We start from the raw sequence: 8,806 nt of genomic DNA, 5'->3' as shown, positions 1-8,806 counted from the left end.
ATCCATTTTCATTTTTTCCAACCTTTTACTCCACTGTCCTCCACATGTAGATTTTCAGCCTCTGGTTTATTACCTTCTGATCACAAGATGGCTGCCATAACTCTGGCTATTATATCCTAACACTACAGCATTTAAGACAGAACAGGCCCTTTACACATCTCTCTCTGTAACTAGGCAGGAAAACTCATTACAGACATAATGTTCCCCTTATGCCTCACTGATTAGGACTGGATCACCTGGCCACTGTTAAGGGCTGAATTGTACCTCCCCCAAATTTATAAGTTGAAGCCCTAACCCGTAGTACTTCAAAGTATGACCTTATTTGGAGATAAGAGGTAGTCAGGTTAAAGAGAGGTTAGTTAGGTGGGTCTCAATCCAACATGACTAGTGTCCTTATAAGAAGAGGAAATTTGGGCACAGACATGGAAAGAGGGAAGATGATATGAAGACACACGGATAAGACCTCTATAAGCCAAGGAGAGAAGCCTGGAACAGAGCCTCCCCTCATGGCCCTCAGGAGGAACCAACCCTGCCAATACCCTCATCTTGGACTTCCAGCCTCCAGAACTAGGACACAGTAAATTCCTGTGATTTAAGTCACCCAGTTGGTGGTACTTTGTTACAATGCCATACCAGATGAACACAGCCACCTCTACCTAACTTCAAGAGAAACCATGAAAGTGAACATGTAGTCAGCCCCTGTTGTTCAAGGCAGACCTATAAGCAGACTATGGAGAGGAGAATGTCTGTTGGCTGGGCAACTAACCAGTGGTGATAGTCCCATCTTTGTTTGCAAGTCAAGGAAATAGAGTCATATTAACTTAATCAGAAAAGGAAAATATTCAAATAATATGAAGAAGGGTTTAGGATTAGGGAATTGATGGGAAAGCCAGAGAACCAAGCTCAGGAAAGTACAGAAAGCAAGGCAGGTGTGGAAATCTAAGCAGCAGGAATGATCTAAACTTCTTCTCAGAGCTCCCCCAATATAATGAATGAGCTCCTAATACATTTTCTACCGTTAAAAGGCTAAAGATTCCAAGCCCCAGGAGAGGAAGAACCCACCTTTTGAACAAGGAAGGAGAGGGAAGGGTAACCTGATTTAAATTCAACAAGGCAAGTCTACACTGGGTTGGAAAAAGAGAATCCTTTAAAAGGATATTATGGAATTATTTCTGTAAACATTAGAAATAAATGCTAGAAGGCCAGAGAAATTAAATTTCTGCTACACTGGTGGAAGAAGGGCAAACAGGTATAGAAATCAGAGATGAACAGAGCTTCCCTACAGCCACTGCAGTTTGACCCATATCCTGGGGATGGGAACTCAGGACAAGTGCCAAGTTATCTTTAAGCTGCCCACACTTTCCACTCTAAAACATCCAACCCCTGAGCACAATACTGACCCATCCCCATCCCCAAACCATTGTCCAATTTCTCCTAGGTCTTCTGTATCCCCTTTAGATCTTAAGCCCTTAGAGGACTAAATTAAAAGGCAAACACAAAAGCAATTGCTTAAGTTCACCAGAATCACCCAACTTCCTCAGATTCAGTACATTTTCCCACGCAAATCACAAAGAAAAAAGTCACTTGAGTCTGTATCAATGGGGAACAGAAACATTTAGTCAATTACATCAAGTTGGCAAACAGCCTGTCAGTCTGATCCAGGGAGGCAAAAATTTGCCAAATTAGTTGTTTGACTGAATTGATGGGCTGTCTTGGCCAAAATGTCTTTTTTATTAAATGTTGACAGATCATAGTATATCAAAAAGAAAATCTACAAAAGCCACTTTTTATCTATGTAAATAGTAAAATCAAGGTGGCATATTGGAAATCTCTAAATAACACTTGGTCTACATAAAAGGGTGTAATTCTTTAGGTCAGAATAAATTAGGAAAGAAAGCCGCTTTTTGAAGTAGAAAAGGACTGAGAATCTAAATTACCTGGAGATATATCACCACTATCAATATTTCTCACCACCTCTACCATGTCACACTACTTGCAGAGTGACAGCCCCATGGTACTGAGTGAGCACCATACTGTTCTCTAGTTATTATCTTATTAAATCTGACCAATGCCTCTGTAAAGTAAGGACTGCTATCCCCCTTGCAGCAAGAGGAAACTATGGTTTACTAGGTCTAAGTAGGTTCCCCAACTTTACACGGACATTTAACTTCAGATCAGAGATTTGAACTTACACCTGATTTCAAAGCCCTTGGTTTTAACCACCATGCTAGTAGCTGCCTTCTATGAGTATTTAACTATTCCTTTCTAGCCACATTATTGACATCTTTCTCTTCGGGCTAACTCAAAAATTCCAGAACATTCTTTTCCAATTATTCTGGGTAAAAAAGTTTCCCCCTTTATCAGCTCCATGCAAAGAGGACCTCTCAACAGCCCTGGCTGAAAATTCCTAACCCAATGTGCCTTTGCCTTGCTTTAGGATCAAGGTCATGGAGCCCAATAGGCTTTACCCTGTCCTTTCTAATACTCCATTTTCCATGTGCAATGTGCTTCTCCAGATTCTGCTGCACAGTCTGTGTTCTTAGAACTTTCACACAGTAGTGTCTGACCCAGGATATCCAGTACTGCCTTAGTTTATTTAACTCAAGCAGCAGGGGGCCCTTTCTATGAACACAATAGTAAGATTTTCATTGCATTGTCATTGACTTTTGTCTCAATTTATGACCATGTCTTCAATTTCTCCTTTAATTTAGAGAACAAGAGCTGCTTGAAGACCACCAAGGCCAACTACTCAGCACACTGTCTCCTGCCACTTCTGGATTGCATCTTGTCTGTTATTCATCCCAACTTCAATTTCTTCTTTGCACAGTGTCCCGACCCGCAGGACAGTCAACGGGGGTCGACGACCTGGAGGAGAGAATGAAGGGGCAAGGGACACAAAGAACAGACAGCAAGACAGGATATCTGATCAAGCTGACAGTTTATTGTTTGCAGGCTCAATTTATACAGGTAGTGAGGAAGGGGTGGGTCAGGTGGTGATTGGGCCTTAGGCGGTGCCAGCGGGAAGGTGCAGAGGGGTGATTGAGCCTTGGTTAGCGCCGGCGGGAGCAAAGAACCCGAAAGAGAAGCAGGGAGGTTGCCATCTTGTGGGTGGGGGCCCTTGGGAGGGAGGTTTTAAGGGTGGGGCTTTCGTAACCGAGCCTGCCTAAAGGCCCACAGGTTTGCTTCCAACATCTCCCCCTTTTTTATTTTATAATAAGACAGTGTCTGTCTTAGGTGCCCCAAGGCAACGACTCTGATCTTACCTGTCATTGGTACTCCCACTCCAATGTGGAAGCCCTGTCTTAGGTTGCCAGAGGCTCTAGGGTGCTTACCCGTCTTTGACTATCTCATCTCTTTTTTCTCTTTAATAAAACAACCAGTCTAACTCAGACTGGGTCAAGGTAGGTGCCTGTCTTAGGTTGTATGGTTGAAGTAAATCCTTACCCGTCATGGGGCTATAGTCCTCTGTCGACCACTCCCTGTCTTAGGTTGGTATTTACAATTCAACCATATCTTACCCGTCATTGGCTACCATACTTGACTTTAGATCTTATGATTTACAAGTGGGGGGGGGCCGTCTGCAATTTCAAATGATGCAGGCCTCTTAAGGCTTGTTGGATGAGTTTTTACATGCTGCGAAGGACACAAGGCCCTAGTAACAGCCACAAAAGCCATAAAATGCTTAGAGTTAAGAGCTGTGACAGCGTGCCAGAGACTACTCAGGGGTTCTTTGCACATGTCTTTCATCTGATTTAATATATCAGATGTAGTTTTGGCTGCAAACAAGATAGGACTTACATGGTTCTGTGGTGACCGGGGATATCATCTAATTGATTTTGGGTAGTTTGAGAAAAATCAGACAAATTGAAACAACACATTCTTGGAAACTGTTCACATCTTACATGCTCTTTTAACAGCACAGTCCACAGCAGCACGATTCTGAGGCACTGCAACTCGCAATTCTCTCAGTTCTTGGTGGAGTTCAGATAATACAGAAGCAGTCAATTTTGTTGTTTTGCTATATGCGCAGGCCAGCTTAGATATCTCCTCTAGCATTCCAACGACAAGTCCAGGAACCGGCAGGAGGAACGCAGCTACAACTGCAACAGCAGCAGGACCTCAAAGCTTCAAGTTTTCATCACAGTCAGATGGCAGAGCTTGGAGAAGTCTCTTGTGCTTATATTCAGGATGGTCTATTAGAGCAGGAAGAATGCGTCCCACCCCACAAACACCTTGATAGTGTGGAGAGAGGGCTTGATATGTTTTGTTATTACACAAAAATACTTAACCATTTGGAAGTCTATATCCAGAAGACTATTTTACATTGATTGTACAATTACAGTAAGAGGGTACATGAGTACAATTAATACATACACAGTCAGTGATTATAGTAGTGCTAACAGGTAAATGTAATTTGGCATCAGGAGTAAGCGTCTTAGGGGGAAGAGTCATATTTCTGTGACATAAAACATTCAGTAATAAAGTTTAGCATTATTCCTTTTGACAGCACTTTTTAGGTAAGTATCTATCAGGTAAACAAGCCAAATTAGTCAAATATTTTCTTTGATGAGAAGAAATTCTAGATATGTTCCAGGGGCCCTCTGGAAAATATCAGAGTTAATTGAGAGGTAAAAATACTTTTTAAAAATTTGGTCTTGGGAAGTTGTCAAAAGGTTTTAAGGCACTTGCCTAAATAGAATTATAGTTATTAAATAGCACTTATTATTGAACTAGAATGATAATAAGAAAGTTTAAAAGCAAATGCAGGTTAGATAGTTGTTAACACTTAGCTTAGTCTTTTTAATATTAAGATCGTATTTTCTTAAATACTCAGACAATTCATTAAGACTTTAAGCATAAGAAACTGTTTTAATAAAACAATTAGAGAACCCTTTGCAATCTTTCAATATTAAGAGCAGACTAACAGTTAAAGAATACTTTGTCTTTCCAACTGAAAACAAAACTCCGATTTTGCTGTGTTCTTGATATTAAGACTCACTTGCTTTACTTTCACATAGCATGATTATATCTGTAAGAATATAGTAATTTATTCTTCACTTGCCCCATGGTCCCAAGCACATAAACCGGTGAGAATTATGCCTGGGCTTGCCTGGGGCTTGACTGGGTTTATCCCGCCTTATCTCTAAACACCTTGACCTTCCCCCAAAGCAACAGGCTGAGCGGATCTGCCACAACAAAAGGCACCACGCTGCTGCACCACACTGCTCTCTCTGTCTCTGTCTCTCTGTCTCCCTTTAAATAAATACCTGTACTTTAGAACAATTAACCTTCTTTACTCTCAACAAAACGAATTTCCATTCTTTATACTTTCTCTTATTAAAACACACATCTTAACATACCAAAATATTTTCCTTATTATATCAAGTAGTTTTCATTAGAACTTAAAACTATTTGATATTTTAACTTTCAGTGAACACTGAAAAATAGGCCACTGTAAACTGTTACATCAACATTCTTCAGATTGATACATTTATGAACATATTTTATCATTTTTTGAAATGTGCCTTATAGCACAATTTCTTATTAAGTACAAAATATGTCTATATAGCTTAGCAAACTTTAAGAATTTCGGTTACCACAAAAATTCACAAGCTGTTTGCAGATATATACATTTATACATTAATACAGTAATATTATTAAAAAGTTTATTTGCTACACTTGTTTACTTATTTTTAGCAACATGCCAGATTACTTATAAAACTTTTACTAAACATCAAAGTCAAGCTTTTCTTTAAGCATCTTCTTGAAATATTTAACAGGTAACATCAACTTAAATGACTTTAAGTAAACTTTGGCAGTTAATAACTATAAGGACATGTCCGTATCAGTTAAGCTTAAATTAGCATTAATGCATAATATTTTTTATTAGATTTTCTGGAAGTTTTAGAATGCCCAATTTTCACAAGCGCTTGTTTTTAAATCAATTTTTATTAATACCATCCGGAGGTAGAAAACATTTTTTATTTACACACTTAGACACACAAACATACAGACCAAGACATAATGACTACAGTTAGCAACACTTTTCATATAAAAACATACACAAACTGACATAAAGATTTGAATTTCTAATATTCAATTGCCTTCTTTCTTCTTAGTTTATTTGATTAAAAGTACTTAAGTTTTCAAGAATACACTCTAAGGGCAAGCAGTTTACATTACTGGGTTAAGGTTTAGACAGCCCCAGTCCAGGGGGCTGGAAATCTAATAGCTAAATGCTGACACAGGTACTTTTTCTGGACCAAAAACTCTGTAATACTCTTGAAGGCAATCGCCTACCCGTTGCCATTTCTTTTCACTAATGGTTCCTTCTTGAGGGAACCAGGGACACACATCTTCAATAAAGACCAAAAAACGTTTCAAATCTTTTTTCTTAACCCTTGTTCCTCGTGTCCTGAGGGACTCTTTGAGACCGGCTATGAACAAATCTTCCTGCGAGAATGCTTGCCCCATGACTTACCTTCCTAAATGCGTCGCCGATTGAGTATACACGAGTCTGTCTCATGCCGGGTTCAGAACATGGCGACTCTGGCGAGGGTCTAGCTGCAGAAACCTCCTTTCATGGGTGGGGTGGCCCACGGTGGGCCCACCCTCCTGGGGGCGACGTTCTCGCCTCTCCGGTCTGTTGGGCCCCACGTTGGGCGCCAGTTGTCCCGACCCGCAGGACAGTCAACGGGGGTCGACGACCTGGAGGAGAGAATGAAGGGGCAAGGGACACAAAGAACGGACAGCAAGACAGGATATCTGATCAAACTGACACAGTTTATTGTTTGCAGGCTCAATTTATACAGGTAGCGAGGAAGGGGTGGGTCAGGTGGTGATTGGGCCCTAGGTGGCGCCAGCGGGAAGGTGCAGAGGGGTGATTGAGCCTTGGCTGGCGCCGGCGGGAGCAGAGGACCCAGAAGAGAAGCAGGGAGTTCGCCATCTTGTGGGTGGGGGGCCCTTGGGAGGGAGGTTTTAAGGGTGGGGCTTTCGTAACCGAGCCTGCTTAAAGGCCCACAGGTTTGCTCCCAACAGCACAGCATAACAAAAGCACAAAGGGAATCAGAAACATGAAGAAATGGTTTCTAGTTAATCTTTTTCTTTAGGGATAATGGCTCAAGGGGTAGTAGAACCCTCCACAGCACATGGACTTTTTAAAATCCTTTGCCTTAAAGGGTGTGACAGAAATTAATAAGGAGTGAGTTTCCAACAATCCATTCTAGTAAGACACAAAATTGCTTTGAACAACTGCTTCAACAGCCCTATTTTTCAACACTTCTCTCTTAGACAAGCATTACATATAATAAAGCTGAGCTCAGACCCAGGATCAGACCCAGAAGTAAAACGAGTCATAGAAGAAATGGAAACATGGGCTCCTCCTTTAAAATAAAAGGAAGAAATCTTCACAAGAGTGGCCAACCCTCTTCCTTCCCATGTCCCCTATCTCCACTCTTAAAACTTAAAGGAATATTTTCTATTTTATAATTCATTTCCCCCAAATTGATAACCACTTTCCAGGGGAGAGGACAAGTAGTGAAATAAAACATGTCCATAGGATAATCTGTCCTCAAGCTATCCCCCCATTTGCTCCTCACATTACTCTTAAGTTCACATCATTTAGTAAAGTTTGAATGTTTAATTTCTGGAAAGAGATCCATTAAATGTAATTTCTTGATTCTGAACAGAATTTCTTCTCCCTCTCTTCCAAAAGCTTTTATTAAATAGATAATACCTTTTATAATCCATGGCAGTTTAAATTTAAAAAAATATCTTCCTGAATCCCAGTCCAGGGAACTCAATCTATTACTTAATATTGGATACATATTACATGTATTATTTTGTATGTAACATACAAAATCATGAGACATGTAACAAAATAAAGACCTATGGGCCCATTACCCAGTATACACCACTATTGTGTCTACCTGTGGGCTTCATCCCTATCCCAGCTCCTTGCCACATCTACAGGCAAGATTTTCCATTATTTTTTCTTCTTTCTAGTTATGTGTCTCCCTAAACATGTCACTTAATTTTGCTAGTCTTTTAACTTTACAAAAATGGTATCATATTATGTGATGTCTCCAACGGCCTGCTTTTTTGTTAAGTTTTATGTTTATAAGATTCATTCATAGTTGGTCTACATAACTGTGATTCACTTTCCTTGCTGTATAATATTCCATTGTGTAACTATACCCTATTTACGTATTCTCAAATGATGAATATTTGGATTGGTTCCAGATTTGGCTTCTCCAAATATTCTTTCACACATCTTCTGGTGAATACACCCCAAGATAATCTCTTGAGACACACACCAAGGAGTGGAATGCTAACTCATAGAATATGCAAATGTCCAATTCTACAAGACAATGACATACTATTTTCCAAAGTGGTTGAAACAATTCACATCCCCACCATCCACTGTTGCAGCTTCTGTCTCAATCTTGTAAAAAAACAAGAATAGGACAGAGAGAATGAAACAGAAGATGAACAGTGTATGATAAAGTTCGGAAAGAGTACAAAAGAGGACTGTGCATGGGTACTGCCCACACCAGGCTGGCCAGACTAGAACCCTCTTCCTGGCTGTGTCTAATCACTCTGACCCAGCCCCACCCATACCCACAGGGAACCCATTAAAAATCCACCATGGCTGCCTGGTCCTCAAGACCCTTCCCACCCTTTGACCCACACTTGCTCTCTTGGCAGGGTCTCACAGTATCTGTCCTTGCCCTTGTTCCTGAGTATAGTCAGTCTATAAGAGCTTCTTGGGCACCTATCATATGCCAGACCGTGGAGGGACAGGAGG

The 8,806-nt window shown here is 40.6% G+C and overlaps 1 long non-coding RNA gene across 1 annotated transcript; it reads right to left on the bottom strand.

The window, feature by feature from the left end:
* Positions 1 to 2,921: 2,921 nt before the first annotated feature.
* LOC130682397 (uncharacterized) lies at positions 2,922 to 7,423 on the bottom strand. The gene is made up of 2 exons (XR_008995607.1): positions 6,482 to 7,423; positions 2,922 to 4,456 (listed from the first exon to the last, which is right to left on the bottom strand). It is a non-coding gene; the product is annotated as an uncharacterized LOC130682397 (long non-coding RNA).
* Positions 7,424 to 8,806: the final 1,383 nt, after the last annotated feature.

Source organism: Manis pentadactyla, unplaced genomic scaffold (assembly GCF_030020395.1).
Source record: "Manis pentadactyla isolate mManPen7 unplaced genomic scaffold, mManPen7.hap1 scaffold_431, whole genome shotgun sequence".
In the NCBI taxonomy this organism is placed as follows: Eukaryota; Metazoa; Chordata; class Mammalia; order Pholidota; family Manidae; genus Manis; species Manis pentadactyla.
Note: the sequence above shows the minus strand (reverse complement) of the source record. Positions and strands in the feature narration are given on the sequence as shown.